The following is a 19,713-nucleotide window of genomic DNA, read 5'->3' as shown; positions in this document are numbered from 1 at the left end:
CTAAAGTAATTGGACCAGTTCTCTTGGAAAAGTCCAAGTATCTATGAGGGCAGCCTATTTAATAATTTCAGCAGAAGTAAAATATATAGTTGGTATTATTTTCATTAACAATTTCTGAAATTAAGACACCAAAACCCCAGGTGAATAATTCAGTTTAATTTACCCTCAAGCAACTTCCTGAACTGAAATCTAAAAGAGTTATTTTGTTCATGATCTAGTTTTCCATAATTCCTTCCTATATTTTTATCACTGGAGATTTCCTTATTGCAGCTTTGTTTTTACGCCTTAGCAGAGGAATTCCAATAAGTTTGGGAATAGAAAAGATTACATATTGAATCCTTAAAGATAGTTTTGTCTTTCAGTTCTAAACTTTAATTTTTGAAGAGAGACTACAGAAGAATGAAATGAGTAGGGTTGTTTAGGAGTCTCTGAGTGTTTTCCATGACAAAATGTTGCCAGAGAAAGTTTCAATTCAGTATCAGGAAAAGTTTCTAAACAGAGTTTAATTAACAACTGGACACATCCATGAAATGCGGGTACATTCACCTTAACAAGGTACTCAGAAATCCAATGAAATTACCAGTTCTACACTTAAAAGAGGAAGACAAGATAAACTGAATACTGTATTGCTTCTTAGAGACAGTTTCTAGGACTCTCTTGTTCAAATACTAGAATTAAGTTGATCATTGCTGCAGCTTGAAATAATGGAAAAGAAAAGAAAAAAGATAAGGAAAGTAAGAAAGAAAACACTAAATCTGTTCCTGCTGCAAAACCCCATTTCTTAGAATTCCTATACAAATACTTGGGTCTTGCTATCCCAAGTGTTCAGATATGCTCCAGATTATGTAAGACACTGCGTGACCCACTTGCAGTGAGAAAGAACTGCAAGACCAGCCTGGTCAGATCTACATTGTTTAGACACAAGCAGATTCAGACATAAGCAGATCCCTTACAGTAAATTATGAGGAAGGAAGATGTTTCCTCTGTAAATGAACTGAAAATGTGTTCTGTCTCTTTAATTCACAATTAAAAACCCAGTTTACTTTTACAGTACCTCAATCATCAGTACCCAGTACCTCAGACTGAACATTTTGGTTAGTATTACTTTCAGCTGCAGCCATGTTTTTTTGTGGTTGTCTTTGGTTTGAGTTTGATTTTTGGTTTTTTGTTTGTTTGTTTGTGGGGTTTTTTTCCAAATGTTACTGAAACAAGAAGTATAGCACAACACATTTATATCACCAGTGAGATTTTGAAATCAAACACAAGGTAAATTCTCCCTTATCTTCAAATCATGCACCATGCACTAAAGTGTCTTACATTTTAGGCTGATTGGGAACAATGCAGTAGCAGCACTGTAAGTGTGCAACAGTCATTACATTACATTAGAAGTCTTGAACATGTGAAAATTATAGCTGCACTTCATAACAAGGACCTGTAAGTCAAGACTCCCAGGAACTGCAGAACTCTGTAATAAGAAAGTCACATTGTACAGGACATGTTTTTCTTCTTACTGTCTGCATCCCTTCCTCTGTTCACTAATGGAAACTAATAATGTTAAATGTTTATTTAATAAACACTTTAATTATAAATAGCATTTCTATTTAACACAATAAACAAATTGTGCCATACATGAACACTCTATTGGACAGCTTAATAGTATTGAACAGTATTATAGTATAAGCACTGTATTAGCTACCTGAATGTTGCAGAAGCACAAGGATTTGCAAGAGCTTATTTTCTTCAGACTACATTATCTAGTTGCATGTTTCCCATACTCTAAATTGCACCAAAGAGTAAACAACTACATTAATAGGCTCAATAAAATATACTTTTACTACCTATATTACATAGGAGCATTATAATGTCACATTGTATCTTTTAGATCTGAAAATACTGCAGCCATTCCTAATTACAACATTTGTCTTTTGTAAAACACAGTCAGATTAAAATAACTGTTTAAAAGCCCTTGAAGAGCTTTTCTAGGGAAATTTGCCTGTGGGTTATGTATCTTTTGTACTCTTGCTTCATCTACAGAACCAATCTTTGGTTTTGGGAAGAAGTCTCATTTTAGACAACAATATATGCAATATACAAATTACAAAAGACACAAACCAGCACTACAGGGTATTGTTTTAGCCTGGGCTTTATCAATAAAATCAATCATCTCAGTGGGAACTACCCAACAATGACAGGAGAGTTCAGCTCCCGTTTGACCTAAGGATAAAGACGATGGAGCTGAAGAAGCACCTTGTCTTGGAGACACCTCTGTCTACTCTCAGTTCACAATGTTACAGATCTCCAAGAAGCTTTTTAAAAGCTGCCTAAGCCTTTGAGCTGCATTTCAGCTGAGAGATTAATTTGGATGTAGTGAAGGAAGGTCACAGGGAATTTTGAGTCCTTGAATACAGACCAGATAGTCAGACCACTGCCATAGCAGCATTTAACACGATATTTCATAATTAGCTCTGATAAATACTTGGGTTTCTTTTCTCTTTAGAATTTCCTGAAGAACTTTACTTCTCTCCATCCTAGTCATCCACTGAAACCCATAGTTATAGTGAGCTTTCAGCTCAAGAAAGCACTAAATAATATTAAAATTAAACATGTGAGTGTCTTTTCCTGACTTTCTAAGATTATTTAACCACTGTCAGATGCCTGAGGCAGAACATCACAAACACATATATCACATTAGCAAAGTCAAATCAGGATTTGTGTCAATTTTTCCTGTCCTAAGCCTATGAACCTGAATTCCTAAGTACTCTTAAGATGCAAATTTGAACTTTGAAAATGTAATGTAGGAGCACAAATGAAAAAAGTATTACCTTAGGGAATCCTTTAATTGACCCAGTTCTAAAAGTAGTAGAGGAAGCATAAATCACCTTTTGCCCTCACATAATTTTTCCTACAGTACTCTTCATCAATATTCTCTCAGAATTCAGCATAGAAGAGATTAAAACAATGTAGCCTACACCTGAGTCAATTGTTGCCAGCAAGATCACAAAAATAACAACCAAAACAGAAACTAATCTTAATTTTGCAAACATGGTAACAGGCCTTCTGAAAATACTGGCTTATCAAAAGCATTGTAAAAAAGTCAAGAATCATCAAGTTTCACAGTTTGGACCCCATTTTAAAATATAAGCTGCTCCAGAGCATGGAAATGGTGAGCATGGAAATCTTGCTTAGAACTAGTCAATCTAATTAGGAAAAAATAGTTTCAATTCCAATTATAACTTGCTGACCAAAAGAAAGAAACAGATTTAATTACAATCAAGCTATACTCTTGCAATCAAACTACTTCACAAGAATTAGCTCTGCCTTAGAACATACTATATTCATTTTCCTAAAGCTCTTATTCTGTATTATGCACAAAAATTCAAAAACATACAGGCATTTAGAGGCTGGATAGAAATACTCCTCTGATTTTAACAGAAATATACCATCTATCTTTTCCAAAGGAAGTAAAAGCAGAAAAAACTATTGCAAAATTATCAAGACAAGTTCTTGCATATTGGGCAGCTTCCTTGTGGAACAGAGCAGATGCAAAGGGTAACCAGTTCTGTTATATATTGGGAAGATAAAGGAACATGGAAAATGGCACATGACAACTTCTTTTGTTTGTTGTTGTTTTATTTAGAGCTGTCATACCATTATTTCAAAAAGAGTTGATCAACTATAACTCTGCTCTTCAGCATGAGGGTATTGGCTTTCAGAGGAAATTTTTGCAGAAGGAACTTGAGCCTTTTGCTTCACTCTCTCCAGGCTCTCTGGAGGATCCCAACATTGTCAGGTGTAGCTTCCGTATTATAACAGATCTACTTACTGCCCTCCCACTTTCCTGTCAGTAATAGTTAAAAAAGCCAAATCTCTCAACCTCCAAAACCTTATTGGTTGCCAGCTTGGTAAATATCAGGCATAGATCTCACATCTTTTATCCAGAGAAGGACCGGGTGCCTGCACTCAGAAGCTGATAACCTCCAATGCCCTTTGTGATGGCCACAGAGAGAAATACACCCAACCAGCAGATTCCCCAAATGGTATACGAAACAATTATTGGATATTTACAGTATAGGTTTCAGATCATCAAAATCTTGAGCATTTTTACTGTAATTGTTGCCCTACAAGAATTAGCAGATGGATGTAACCACCCCAGTTTTCAACTCCCGCTGCAATGTTCTGCAGATGATGCGATATGCTTAACTTGCTAATTAATTGCATATCATAAAATACTTTCCATGGATCTGTGAACATCATTTCAGATTGCTGCAACTGTCAGGCCATCTTGGTTGTTCTTCTCAGGTCATGGAGGCAACAAAGGCATTGATCCTTTCTACGTACGGTGCAGGGGACAGCTGTGGCTACGGTGAGCACAGGTGAGTTTTGTAGAGGAGTTTTCCACAGAGTGCAAGGATGAAGCCATCCTGCTGAGCTCCTCTACCCCAGGTCCCAGGCCTGCATGGCCAGAGGCACCAGATGAACAAACCATGGACTGAGTGAGTAAATTTCTCAGGTGTCTGGGGTCACTCCCTTACTGGACTGGAACAAGGACATGACACTGCTCTGCACAAAAACAAGCAAAGGCTGAGTTGCAGAAGAGCACAAAGTCCAAGTCCATTTACAGGGAGAGGCTTCCTGGCTGGTTTTGTGATTTTAAATTTGAAAAGACAACCAATTTGTTCAAATTAATATGTAGAGGGTTCACAAATCAAGGGACTTTTCCTGTTGAGGCTTATCACTAAAACTCATTGCAAGAATAACACAACAGAAGTTTAAAAATCTAGAAAATTAATCATGAACAAATGCCACAACAACATTGACTAAATCAAGGTCTCTGTCTTCCTGGCAGGACCCCTTCTTCATTAAATAGGAAATAGATTCCTTACATAGCTAATTACTCAACAGTGACTCATTTCAGAAAATCTTTGTTATTTTTACTTCCTCTGAAGTGACTGAAAGGACACAACCAAATGTATCCATAGTCATCGGGTGTTATAAGAAAGAACTGTGAATTGGGCCAACATAAAAAACAGGAGAACAAGAAATTTCAGAATAAAAGGGAAAAACTTTGGATGACGCAAGTAAAATTTTAAAAAAACTTTAATAGCATATAAAAGAACAATATTTCCTGTTCTTCCACTTTTTTGCAGAGTGAAAAAAAAAAGAAAAAAATAAAAGCTTTAATGGACAATACCTTAAAGGAAATCTGAAGTCTCTGGGAAAGCTGGGTACCATCACCAGTAAATGTGACTCTGAAGCCATGAGCCTTTTAGCTTAGAAAATGTGAAATGGTGGAATGAACTAGAAAAAATTTGTCTGCATTAGGAAAAAACCCAAAATATTAGACTTCAATAAACTCGTTCAAAACTTGACTAACACTACATTCACAAATGATTTACAGAGAATCTCATGGATTAAGCAAAATCTCTACTAACTGCAAATATCTTTCTAAAAAAGGTTTGTACTTTTTCTGCAGTAAAAATCAGAATATTCTAACAACAGGATATGTGGGTGGTTACGAAAGAACACTGAGTACACTGTCAGAAAAAAATGTAGCTTTAATTCTCTTGGAAGAAATATTATATGCAAATTCTATACAGAAACATACATCTTGCATATTTTAGTTATGAAAATTGTATTAGTCAATCTACATGCTATTGTACCTGACCACCCTCACAGACTGTTCTTTGAACATCTGTCATTTAAGCCAATGGGTATTGTATCTTTCTGGGCAAAATATAAAACATGCTATTTGAAAAAGGCTGTATTGCTTGCAAAAATTAGGTCTATCCAAAGGAAACAGAAGGTAGTTCAGAATCCGTAATCTTTGCATTAAAATGGCTTGGAAATATGAGGTTAGAGAGAGCAGGTGGGAAGCATCCTGTACTCAAAGAGCATTTTCCATTGGTGGTGGCACATTTCTTACCTTTCTGCTTTGAGGAAATAAGAACATGCCCTGCCTGTAGTACAATAACAGACCCCATCTCACAAACAGGTATGTCACAAACACATTTGTTCCCTCAGCTGAGGTGTAGAACATTTTTACAGTAGAAAAATGTCAACATTACTATAACTATCTCAAGAAAACAGAACCTTTGTTTCTCAGCAGCAAGCCAACGTATTTCAGCTGATCATTTCAGAAGAGTTGCCAACGACACCTGCTTGTCATTCATTCTCTTTCCACATAAAACACCAGCTGAACAAACATTTTGGCAAGACAGTCACAAGTCAGGGGTTTTAGGTAACCAATAGTCTTTTGAATTTACCAGGTGATATGGATTAGACAGCACAGATTCTCTAAAACCACAACAGCTTCAAACAGCAGAATCATACTGCTTTGTACAAAAGCAAAGACAGCATTTCTGTCTTTGATGGACTCCAAATCAAAATTTATAGGTATGTCCTGTAGAGTAGGGCGTTCGCAAATGTGATGAACACATTTTCCTGGAACCATGTTACAGAATGGCTGCTATAGAAAGGAATTGTCTGAATTTCAACATTCTCTACAGAAAAAAGAAATAAAAAGTTGGGGGGGATGAGCAAAGAAAATCTGAATGGAAAAAATCCTCCGTTGCCATCACTCCACTTTCAGAGGAAACATGCAGAGTACAGTATGTCTTAACTGTTTTCCGCTTCTTCCAATACTTTTTAGAACTGAAGCATCTAAGGAAGTAGAGTTGGAAATATTTCATAAATAACCAGTCAATCCAAAACCCAGTAGAAAGGGAAAGCGTGCAGATTTCTTCTGGCAGAAGCACAAATGGCAGAACTACTCCTTAGCACCAATTCCCAGCAGCAGCATTCTGCAAACACCCTGTGCATGTCCTGGCAAAGGGAGAGTTGCATGGTACACTGGAAGCTATGTAACACTTTTCATGGCTAAGAAAGACTTCTGTGTCTTACATGAAAGATTATATTTTCTGGTTTACATACTATTTTTTTTTTCCACAATACACACAAAAGCTACAAAACAAATAGTATTAAGCTCAGGAACACATGCGTTACATTCTCCCTTTTAAAACAAAAAGAATCCATTTTTCTAATTTAGAACGTGCAGGTTAAATGAATATTTTAGGGTTCAGTTATTTAACTTTTCACTTCTGCCTTTAACATAATGAATTGTTAAATGAAGACCCCACTTCCATTGTTAAAGCATCAGCAGGAAAACCTTTCTTACCTTTTTTAAGGTGAGGGGTGGTATATTTTCTACTTCCACGCAGTCTTGCACTCTCTCTGAAATGGGTGTTTTTCTTTAATACAAGTGATCAGAAGTCAGGATATGCTGTTAGGGACCAGTGGTTAACATTCTCCTCCCAGACTGCCTAGGTATAAATGGAAAAGAAAGAACTTTAGTTCAACTTTTCTAGGCAAACCTAAGAGTGATGGTTTTGCATTTTCACTCTTTTGAAGGGTGCTTATAAGCTGAGCAATTCCTGTCTGCTACATCTCTTGTAAATGGTTTGAGATGTCTGCAGTATAAAATGAAAAAACAAAAGAGAAAGAAAGAAAAAAAAGATATTGCAACCTGAGAAATTTTTCATTAGCTTTGGATTTCCCTCTGAGACTTTCATACAAAATGGTCTTTCTTTCCTCTTTCTAACTAGTGAAATGGCAGCACTTTTTTATTTTTCCTTCCAGTCACATCGTGCAGTTCTAAATCAATTATATCTCAAGAAAAATATGTCACTGGTTTTACTGTAGTTTGGCTGAAATAAAAATGCCATATATGACTGTCTTAAAATGAAAAAATGATAACTTCTAAAAACTAAAATGTGAGCCTCTAATATCTTTGGTTTTCCCTCTACTAGAGCGTGTAGAAATAAGTTTTCACTTTTTTTTCTGGCAAAAAAAACCCCTAAATGCCTTTTTTAAATTAAAAACATATCTACTGCAAAAAACCTTTAAGTAATCTATTTGAATACACTACAAAACAGAAAAAAAAAATAAACAGGTAAAAACAACCTGCAAAAGTGAACAAAGCAGCTAGATTTTTAACAGATTTTTTTCTTCTGGTTTACTAGTTTCCAGTTTTACTTTGAAAAATTTAACTGTAATTTTGCCATTTTGACCTTGTATTGTTCAAAAATTTCCTCCATTTTTTTTTTACTCTTTTCAGGGATGTCTATGCTTCTTTTTACATATAACTAGAAGGATCAGACAGGGAATTTGTAGCAACTATCCTATTCATAGACTCTATCAGTTATTAAATAGTATTTGCTATATTCATTCATCCTTAAATCCTTAGGCAGTCACAAATAAGAGTATTTTGTTGTAATAATGTAATTAGTGCATAGGCTAAATCATGCCCCATTTGACAAGACAAGGGTAAGTGTGTATTTGGTTCTTGGTAATCAAATCAAACTGCTTGCAAGCATTAAGTTTTTACTGCTGAAGTTCAAGGACCAAATGTTGGTGAAGGCTCTCAGGCTGCCAAGACAGATTATCTAGAATTGCACTTTTGCTAGCAAAGGTGCCTGAACAAAGCAGCCTATTTAAGCAGAGAAATGAGAAATTAGCACTCAGTTGACTCTGCACCACTCATAATATTCAGAATGTCTTGAAGGTGTGAACAAGAGATGAAAAAGCAATATGAAAACATCCTGAGCTTGCCACACCAATTCTAAAAATAAATAAATAAATAAAGGTACTCCTAATGCACATGACAGAATTTGAAGAACTCAAACTGGTGCTTTTGTGTAACTGGGAACTTCAGATGTGAAAATCTCATATATGCACATCAACCTCTAATCTAATTTTCACATGCAGACTCAGCACTACCCTCTTTTTTCTGGGCACCAGATGCAGCATTGACAATAGGATGCGCAATGGTTTGAGCATGGAAAGTTTGTGGCCTGCATCAGGTCAAGGTGGTTGTGGCAAAACAGGTAGGAATACATTTCCTTTGTCACCAGAAAGCATCCCCCAGTAATCACCTGCCAGTGCAAAGATCTCTGTTAGTTCACAGCTTTAAATCCTCCTTGCACCTGAAATGCCTGACACAGCCTCTCGTGTCCCTGCCCTGCTGACATGGTGCTGTTAAGGCAGAGCAGAGAACATCTCTCAGGGTGCCCATTTCACAGGTTTCCCTGCTCTTTCTGCACCTCAGTGACTTATGGCAGTGGCTATAGCATCACAGAAACCAGGAGTTCATGCACCTGCAATAAGGATCCTGCTGTAACTGAGAGACTTCAGGTCTGGTGCCTTGCCTGCATCCCAAGGGAACCAGCAAATCTACCAGTCCATTATGGAGAGCCAGTTTTCATTCTTCTGGGTGAGGTCTGGAAGCATGGGAGCAATGGGACAACTTCTGAATTAGCTTATTGTTCTCAAAAATCAGAATTCAAAGCACTTTGAACTCCTGGGGATAAAACAGACCTTCATTGTTCAAGGTGCAAGAAAAAGAAATTTAAAACACAGTCAGTGTAAATCACTAAGCTCAAGATGCATACAAGGAGATGCCCTGGCACTAATCGACAAACAGAAAAGGTATTCCTTCTATTTACTAACACTCTTTTAATTCCCAGGGGAAGATATGAAGACAGATGGATTGGGAAACATTTCAATGAAAAGGAAATTCCTGAAGACAAGCCAGCATGGAATATTTGGATCCTGAAAGATTCTTTCAGGAAACTATTCTATACCTTTTCCAATGCAGCCATAAATTCGAATGCAGCATTAGAAATACATATTTCCAACACAGAAAGCTAAGCAAATGCCCATTCTGCATATACTTAGGGAGAACTACTGTATCTCACAGTAATAAGTACCTGATAGAAGCAATGATGCCAGACCTATGCAATTCTGAGCAGAGTAGAAATCAGGAAGCAAAAAGTAGCCTCAGCTTTTGTTTGAGAACACAGACCTCTCCATTGTGAGTTTTATCTTTTCACAATCTATACTTTACCTCAACACATAATAATAGTACAAAACTTTAGAACAGAGAAAGCCATTATAAAGCAAGTCCCTGAAAATAGCTACTGTAAGGCTAGAGTTACAAGTGGCAAATTGATCACGTGGTCTATTTTCAGTATCTCAGACAATAGCTGTTCTTGTACCTAGTCCACATGGCTGCAATTTCACCACACAGCACAAGACTAGTAGACAATTAAGCATGGCAAACCATCAAATATTTGTCCACTAAAGGACCCCCTAGATATTTTCTCTCTGCTTATTAAGTCCCCCTTCTTCTAAAACCATGTTTCAGCTTCTCAGGATAACTGAGTAACAGTCCAAAAGGAAATATGTTCAGCATATCACAGGTAAATTAAATCAATATTACTCATAGAACAATTTTTTTAATGCAAAGGAAGCCTGTGATTTAAAGAATAAAATTATTATCAGACCGAGAAAACCAACAGCAACTCCTGAAAAAAGCAAAAGTGTAGAGATACCTGCCTGTTAAAATACTGAAAATTATGACTCAGTGTTTCATATCATGAATAAGAAGAACCCTCTATGACTTAAATGGTTTCTTTAGAACACAGTAGATCACTCTGCACTAGAAACAGGGCTAGCACATTTTAAAATTTTGATCCTCAAATTAATTTTAATAACACCTAAAATTAATGCATTTAGTACACAGTTAAAATATGTAGAATATCAGTCAAAACATACAGTTTGTGTTTTCCAGACTACTTACTGATAAAAGCTTACAGTGAGTAGTTAGCTCCGAATCCTAAAACCATATGGTTTATGGTTTGGATCAGAAGGGATCTAAGATCATTGAGTTCCAACTGGATGCCATGGGCAGGGGCAGGGCCACCTTCCACTAGGCCAGGTGGCTCAGAGCCCCATCCAACCCGGATGTGAACACTCCCAGGGCTGGAGCATCCACAGCTTTTCTGGGCAGCTTCTTTCCACGCCTCACCTCCTTCGTAGTGAAGGCTTTCTTTCCAATAGCCAACCTAAACCTCCCCTCTTTCATCCTAAAGCCATTCCCCCTTGTCCTGTCACTACATGTCCTCGTAATAAGTCCCCCCCAGGTCTCTTGCAGGCCACCTTTAGGTACTGGAAGGTGCTCTAAAGTCTCCCTGGAGCCTTCTCTTTTCCAGGCTTAACAGCCCCAGCTCCCTCAGCCTGTCCTCATAGGAGAGGCTCTCTATGAAGTAGGAAAAGCAGTACAATTCAGTAAAACACTTCTTTTAGGAAAGAAGTTAGTACTACAAGCTGTTTTACTAGCAAGTTATAGTATATTTTTGATACCAAGGTTTAGCTTTAAATTAAACCCTAAACCAAAAGAACACTGACGTACTTCTTTGGTGGCCACTATAACCTTAATTTCTCTGTACCAGATACTGAACTTGTTCTGTGTTACACATAGAACAAATCCATTACTTTGGATTGCTGTCTTTGATAGTGCATCATTAGTATCCACAACTGCTCAAAGCTGAGGAAATAAACTGCAGAGATCATATTAGATCAGATTAACACTTTATCATGGTGCCAGACTTGGGTTTGACCCTCCAGTCCCTGCAGTAGCACAATTCCCAAACATACATGTGCACACATACACACAGAGCTTTAGAATAGCAGAGTAAGTTTATTACTTACATTATTACTTCCTTCCCAAAATCAGAGGTTTGGAGTGTTTAAAGGGAATAAATCCCCTCACTACAAATAACACAACTCATTAAAGGAAAAAAATAAAGCTAGCAGTTATCATCTGGCCTGCCCTTTATTAGGTTTCTGCAAGTTACACATTTCTTAACCAAAACATATATAGGAGTCAAAAGGGGCTACCAGGACACCACCAAATATACCTTTCCTATCCATCCCTCCAAATACAGTAGCAAATTATGTTTTTACTCTATATGTAGACAAAAGTTCCCAAACATGGTGGGCAAAATATATGCTCACTTCTCAGGCAAAATTAAACTCACATGTTTTCAAGAGAGATAAGTAAGAAGCTAAACATTCTGAACTAGTAATTAAAAGAACTGCAAATAACAGAAAATATAAAAATAATGTTTAATAAATAATACCTCAAAAAGGAGCACATGAATTCTGGGATAAAAAGAGCTTTGGTAACTTAACCTACCTATTATGATTGATATGTATTGTGTCCTAGAACTCCAGGGTATCACAAAATGTCATTTAATTCATACAGCTGCTTGATGGAAAAACGAGCAGTAAAAATGTTCTGCTCACAGTTTTCACTAGAGGTAGAAGTGGCAGAGGTGGGAGTGGAGAATTCTCCCAAATCTCTTTACACCCTTATTTTCAGCCATGCATTGCAAGGAATCCTCTTCTGAGCTGCAAACCCAGGAAAGAAAATAAAGAAGGAAAAAAAATGACCAAAAACCTCTGAAAAAGGTCTGAGCTGACTATCAGCTGTGTTCTGCAAGCCTGTATGTCTGAGCAATACACACAAGGGCAACAAGGTAGAATGATGTGAAGGCTGCAAGGAAGACCTCGCTCTACCCAGTGATATCCAGTGACAGCACAAGGGGCAATGGGCAGAAACTGAAACACAGGAGGTCCCTCTGAACATCAGGAGACACTTTTTAACTGTCAGAGCAACTAAACACTGACACAGGGTGCCCAGAGAGGTTGTGCAATCGCCATCCTTTGGAGATATTCAAAGCCCAAAGTCACAGAGTCCTGGACAACAAGCTCTAGCTGAGCCTGCTTGAGCAGGTTGGACCACATGGCTTCCAGAGGTGCCTCTCAAACTCAGACAGTCCGTGATTCTGTGAAAATGGAAGGGAAAGAACCAGGAAAGTAATCCCCACGATTAGGAAACAAATAATTGAAAACTTTCCTTTTTTTTTTTTTTTTAAGTACAACCCTATTTATCACTAGCCAAACAACAACATAAGCAAATAGGATGAAACTGGATTAACAGACCTGCAGAACAATTGCTGTTGACATTGTAATTTCCCTGGGTCATGTTGACACCATTAAAAACTCATCTATCCAGTCAAGGTTATAGAGATAAAATCCAAATGCAAGCAAAAGACTGGGTAAAAAGGAAGCTTTGATCTCCCAAACTACAGGGTAGAAATAGTCTTGTTAGAAAAACCTGTCAGATCTTAATATGAAAAATGCAGATTTGGCAGGACTGACCACCCCTTCTGTGCCCTGTTCACCTCTGTGCTCCCTCTCTTCTCTCCAGCCCAGGCAGGGGCAGGGAAGGTCAATTATATGAGCACAGGTCAGCCTCAAAGCTGCATCAAAGACACTGGGAGACATCCAGACGGGTAAATGGGGCTGTTTGACCTGCATGATATCCCTGCTAATAAGGCATGGAAAAGGGGAAACTCTTGGGCTCAGGAGAGCTTCATGGCAATGGGTGGGTGCATCTTTGCAATGGCCAATGCACCACAGCCCTGCAGCACAGCCAGGGCACGCTGCACTTTTACCTTCACTGACACTGAAAAAGAACTGAACCAAATGAAAGCTTTGCCTGTGTTGTAGGGCGTTAGAGAGAGCTTCTCTGTCAGACCATCCCATCCTGCTCTCTGATCATGCTTGGCTAACCTCAACCTGTCCCTAGCCATAGGGACACAAGATCTTTCATGCTCTATTTCAGTTTCCAAGAAGTACCAAAATACTAACAAAAGAGAACCAGAGCTTGCACAAGTGGGAATCGAAGTGCACTTTATTGTGTGTCAGTTGTACTTAGACTGGCAGAATTTAGGTGTAAATTGCCGAGGAATTAATGGAAACCCAGGCTCTCCCTGTGCCTTGGTTTCTTTCCCACACACTTTATATGCAACACTGCATTAAGAAGACATAGTTTTTTATTTTTAAAAACAACAAAAACAATAAATCACATTCTTTTAAAACAACATATCGTGTTCTTTCTCAGGTACCACAAGCATCTTCAATTACAAATGCTCCTAATGCACTCTGAAAGACAAAATATCATCTATTACCATGCCTTTATTTCACCAGCAAAATCTATGGTTTTCCTTCTCTGTTTATTGTGCCAAGTATAACCTCTAATGCTTAGGGGGAAAAAACATTGCCTTTTTCTTTTCAGTACCTTAAATGATAATACGGGTCACCAAACACTGCAAGATTAATTTATGATGGCAAAATCCTCCGGTTACTTTTTGTCCACTAAATGTGTAATTCAAAACACCGTTCTATGGTTATGTGTCATTCCTGACTATATAACCACACTATTTCCAGACATGGCTAGAAAAATTATTTGCAATATTATGTGACCAGTTTCCACTCCCATTACTTGATACAAATTGAATTCTGTGCTACAGGCTGACTTAAATGAGGCTGTAAAATTGTTTGTGGAATAGGATCCTGCTGTACCATAGTAAAAGTTACTTTAAAAGTAAAAAAAAAAAAAAAAAAAAAAAAAAACTTCAGTCAAATGAACTTGAAAGAAAAATAAAAAGGGAATGGAAAAGCCTAAGAAATGCCTGTTTGGGGAATGTCATATCACAAAGTGCACAGGCAGCAAATGCCTCGTGGAGTAATGATGCCTAACCCTACTGTGTACCCAAGAGTATAGAGAAAAGGAAATTTTATTTCAGGTCCTCAGTCTGTGGAGAAATCACTGACAGTTTGTTTCAGGCACTCACTCATGCAGATATAAACTTGCCACTGCCTTGGAGGTTCTCTGAAGAAAGGCACTATATAATCATAAATCATTAATGAACAGAGTGACCTCATCTTTGGGTAACTAGAGAAGCTTGAACCCAACATTCTGTATAGGTAAAAAGTCTTCTAGTCAGCAGTGCCATGCACCAGTGGGCAGTAAACACAAGAGTATCCATCCTGATGTCATTGCAGATTCCTCTTGACAGGCTTTGTGTGTTTGTCTCAACCACTACAGGTCATGGGTGGCAAAAAGCAGAAGCTTCTGAGGACAAATGAGGTCACAGTTCAATAATTAAGAGTGGGAACCCTACCTGATCTCTTTGTTTCATCCAAGGCTTGCCTGAAGTGAAGCATTTAACAGATGTAAAAAAACATCTTGCTAGCTTTAGGAAGACAGAAATAGTAATTGTATCTAAGCTGATAAATGATGCAAGGCTGTTAATGCAAACCACCAAGGTCCAACCTGTGGCATGCAGCACCATCCTGGGGAAGATGGGGGTCAAACACAAACAGAAACTCTGCTCAGTAACACCCAGCTCTGCCAGCCCCACCGAGGGACAGACCCTATGCCCCACACAATGCCAGCAAGAGCAGTTTTGGGGCTCTGTCCTTTCAGCCCAGATCCCTCACCTTTCACCTGTGGCTGCAGCTGCTCCCCAAACCATTCACATGGACGACACAGGAGGCAAAGGCTGCTGGCAAAAGCCAGGAAAAAAGGGCATCTGCTGGCATGAAGTCAGGCAAGGAAAATGCCTCTTGCACATGGGTAAAGCTGCTGCTACATGAAATAAGGATCACAGATCCAAAGTACCAGATCCAAGTTCTGTGAGCTCAAGGGTATGGCATTTGACAGAGACTTCTGCAGTGCCTAGAACAAAAAATTTGGTTACTTGAAATTTTTCCAGTAACTACAGGTATCTCAATGTCCTCAAGAGGACAGCACTCTTTTAAAGAACACTGAAATGAGACAGGACATGGTGACTGCAAGATCTCCCAATGAGGTTGTAAACATCATTTCTGAGGGAAAGAAATCCAAAGGGAAAGATTTTTGTGGGGGGAAAAGGTGAGGGTTTTTTGGCAGAGCAGAAGAGATGATGTGACTAGAAAAGTTAGCCAAATGAATCCCTGCTGGACAATTCTTTGGGGCCAGCAGTTCTGTGAGTGATCTGCTGCTCTTTTAATTCTATGTAGAGAGAAATTACGGAGGGAGCATTGCACTGCCATCATCATCATGCTAACAAAACAAAAGAACTCAGCTGAGTGTTGTTCCAGCTGCACGCAATGATTTCACCTGACAAATGGCCTAAGCTGCCATTACTGTACACATAACAATTTGTTTTCCAGCTAGCAAGACAAGCAACTGAAGTATTGTATTTTTCCAGCTTGTTCCAGCTAGTCTGCCCTAATATGACAATTTGCCTCTGAACCTGTGGTTGATGGTTACTGGCAGCCCAGTATCTCATCCTGACAGGTGTTTCAGTTCTTGTCACATAAAGTTCACATTTGCTTCTCTCATACTGATGTATCATTGCTTAGGCACTGAAGGGTCTGTGCTTCTCTCCTCTCTTGTAGTGCTGTTACCTGGAAATCAAAAATTGAGATTGCACAGACACTTGGCCCCCTATCCCTGCAAGACATCTATATGCAAAAAGCTACGTTGTCTAGATGATATTAATATCACTTAGTGATAAATCAATAGTTCCATTCCTGAAGAGCTTGTAACCTTCTCTATTTTCTCCCTCACATATAAAAAGAGAGAAGGTAGAAAATGAAGTGCTGAGGACCAATAGTTTCCCTAATTGTTTCTGGTTATCCTAAAGATTTAAAATATGAGATGTACTAAATATCAAGAGATGGGAAGGGATAAGGAAAGGAAATAATTTGCTGTACTAAAGTCTGACAGTCTTCTATGAAATACAAGGATATATATTTTTTCTTAGGACTTTCAATGTTTGTTGTGTTCCTTTAATAAAGCACTGCATGTAGTGAAAGAAAAATTGCATGGGTGTTTGTGAAAAAACAGTTCTGTAAAACTATGACAAAATCAAAAGACTCAAAGGAAGTAAAAAAATTACTTAAACCATTACTCGCTAGTTTACTCTCTTCTTGAAATGACCCACACCAAGTACCATGGAACAATATTTCTTTCAATTCCATGACACTTCCATGAATAAAATATATAACTTTTTCAGAAAGCACATTAATATCTCTCCACTTGACACTGAGAACTGCCCCTTATCAGCAGCAAAGTTCCTAAACCTTTTACTACTGGTGATAAGTAAAACAAAAAACTGTAAAACATACATGCATGCAAAAATACATCTATTCACCCCCTCAAGCATATACACATAACCAGTCCTTGGGTTTTTACAATATATTAAAGAAACCTTCAAACAGCAAAGAATTTTTTACTTGCATTTCACAATGTAATCTTACCAAAATATAAATAAAAAGCTCCCCAGCTCTAGTCAGCAGAATTAAATAAAACAGTTGATAGGGCAAGAGACCTTTTACACAGGTTAAAACTAATTAGTATCTATTCAAATATCAAATATTGACTCGAAAGAAATGACAGCTCTGCTTGAAATTTTCTCTTTTTTTCCCACATCACCTATTCAGGGGCATATCTTGGAAAACATTTGAAAAAGGCCAGTTTAGCATTTATGGTTTTGTTGAATTAAACAACAGAATAAATAAGAAATAATTTTAAAAGCTTCTTCCTCCTCCCCAAAATGCAAGGCCTTCCTGCTACATCTTTTTTAATCTCAAGAAAATGCATGTAGAATTTTATATAGTTATTCCAAAAGTTATCTTTTGGTAATTGTAGTGGGCTACAATTTCAGTTCTAGAAAAGATGAATGTGTGCTGCTTATTATTCCGCGTCATGCTGTTCCTTCACTTAAATTGTTCTGTCTCCTGGCAAAGTGAAGCAAGATATGAATATCTTTACTCTGTTTATTTTCAAATTGGAAAATGCATTTTATGCAGAAGCTATTCTTATAAAAAGAAATATACATTAGATGCAAAGGACATTTTAAAAAGCAACCAGTTGTAAAATGAGTTCTTTGCTTTAATATGAACTTATTAATAGGATTTATACCACAGCATTTAAAGGATTCTAACTGGATGCTTTTTCTAATCACAAATTATCCCCATATTATAAAAAATTATCAGGAAAATCTCCTGGACTAAGTTTGCTGTGAACACCACACATCCTATCAAGTCAGTGACATTTTAAAGCAGTTCAGGTCTCCCTTTCCAGGTATGGCTGGTTGGGCCATCAGCACTTCCAGTGTGACAGAAAATGTATTAAGTAAATGAGAGATAGCTGTGAAAGTACAGAACAACAACAGCAGTGAGCATTTATCTTTGTCTTTTGCATTTTTGGGACACTGAATAAGGTTTCACTCCTGCAGATGTTTTCACTTACCTGGAAACCTTCTCTCTCCACGCGAAGAGATGTATGGATTAGGAAGCTCTCCTATGCTTTTAATTCTCTAGGCTGTTGTTGCTCTAATGATACGGTTTGCATACTCTTCTGGATAAGCATTAAATCTTTTTCTGAGTTTGAGAAACATCCAACATGTCTTTGGAACTGTTATCCCAGCATTAAGAAGTTGTCACAAGCCTATGGATCAATTTTACGTTTCTCATCCTTTTCATCAACATCCTTAAAAAGGCACCTCTTCCAATGAGATGGTAGGAGGTAATTATGTCAACTGCCATTAGCAGAGACACTTAAATCTGCTCACTTTCTCTTGGTAAGAAGGTGTTGAGAGGAGGAAAATGGGCAGAAATTTGAAGAAAACCCATTCAAGTAGCATGCCCCGAAGGGAGAGGAGAGGAGATGGAAAAAAAGACTGCTGTGGTACTTCCATGGATATGTGTGGACTACCAGGCATTTCCAGCAACACAACAAACCAAGACCACAGCTTCTCTGGAGGAGCAGGTTCTCCTGGTAGAGCTCAGAGAACCTGGAAAAGCCCACCATCAGCTCAGTTGCAGGCTCCACCTTTGCATACTTGGGGCACATCCTGCAGAGCATGCTGTGCAACAAGTGCTTATTTTGTTGTTATATCAGGATGATTTTTGTGTAATTAGGCACCAAGACAAAAAAAAACTTGAGTTTTTTGAAATGTGTATTTGATGTCTGTTTGTGTATGAGATGAGCCTGAGAAGAAGGGGCTGGGTTGGGAAGTGGTATTTTCTCCCTCTGAACTATCAAGAAGGAGGGAGAGAGTAGCTGGGTGGGCAGCTGCCCGAGGTCAACCCACCACTGTTTGTTATTGACAGACAAAAGGTTCTTCACCACCAAGGAATTATTCCAAATGTAGATTCACTTTTAGTTGTGCCCTTTTAAACCCAGAGATCCCAACTCCCATAAGACTTACAGTGCACTGACCTTGTATTTTTTTCTCTTAATTCTCCCCCTCTTCTGATAGCGAGGTAAGTATGGACAAATGAAAGTGATACTGAGCACTAAAAAGGACCCAGTTACAAACCATTTTTCCAGGTGTTTAGAAGGTTTAGTGTTTGTGATAGTGGTATGTTGTGACATCAGAAAATAAAAACTGTTTCAATTACTTCCTGCATGCTTTCACTTCAGTATTTCAGATATTGCCCAGTGACAAATAATTTCTCAATGATGCTGGAATGACCATGACGCTCACTAGGAATGAAGAAATCCAGCTGATGTGAGCAGGTAGATTGGAGAGAACTTCATAGGAAGTACAAACAAGTGGGCTAGGAGGGAAAACTAAAGTGACCTGAGTGCCAGCTACAGAGGCTGCACGTGTATACCAACAGCAGGGAACATGGGGACCTGCTATGGCAACAAAAGCAGGTGAGCAGATAGAACACCAGTGCTGATACCCCACTGCCAGCAGATGAATCATTTGGCTATAATTGGGAATGCTCTTTTCAACAGCTATTTTTAAATAAAATGTCTAAGAAGCTTTCACAAGATCTTTCATGCCCTATTTCAGTTTCCAAGAAGTACCAAAATACTACCAGAAATTTTGGTCCCAGAATATTGCTGCCAGGATCTCAGAATAGAAGGAAAATTTACATAAAAGCATGGAATGAACATTTCCAGCTTGTTCCATCTTTGGTCTAGGTTCAAGGAGCCTAAATAACCAGTCTAGCATGCATGCC

At 38.1% G+C, this 19,713-nt stretch overlaps 1 protein-coding gene across 5 annotated transcripts in view; it reads right to left on the bottom strand.

Annotated features, from left to right (window-relative positions):
• CRACD (capping protein inhibiting regulator of actin dynamics) overlaps positions 1-19,713 on the bottom strand; it is a 127,287-nt gene that overhangs the window by 59,907 nt on the left and 47,667 nt on the right. For 2 of the 5 annotated variants that reach the window (XM_054296036.1, XM_054296037.1), the window contains exon 2: positions 7,175-7,319. The gene's annotated coding sequence lies outside the window, so the exon portion shown is untranslated. Of the gene's footprint in view, positions 1-5,191; positions 5,407-7,174; positions 7,320-19,713 lie in introns of those variants that run through there. The other 3 variants (XM_054296038.1, XM_054296040.1, XM_054296039.1) reach the window with 2 other exon arrangements.

This window comes from Melozone crissalis, unplaced genomic scaffold (genome assembly GCF_028551555.1).
Source record: "Melozone crissalis strain CALT ecotype California unplaced genomic scaffold, PUWL_Pcris_2 ptg000006l_1, whole genome shotgun sequence".
NCBI classification, from domain to species: Eukaryota; Metazoa; Chordata; class Aves; order Passeriformes; family Passerellidae; genus Melozone; species Melozone crissalis.
This window is presented reverse-complemented; position numbering and strand designations above follow the sequence as displayed.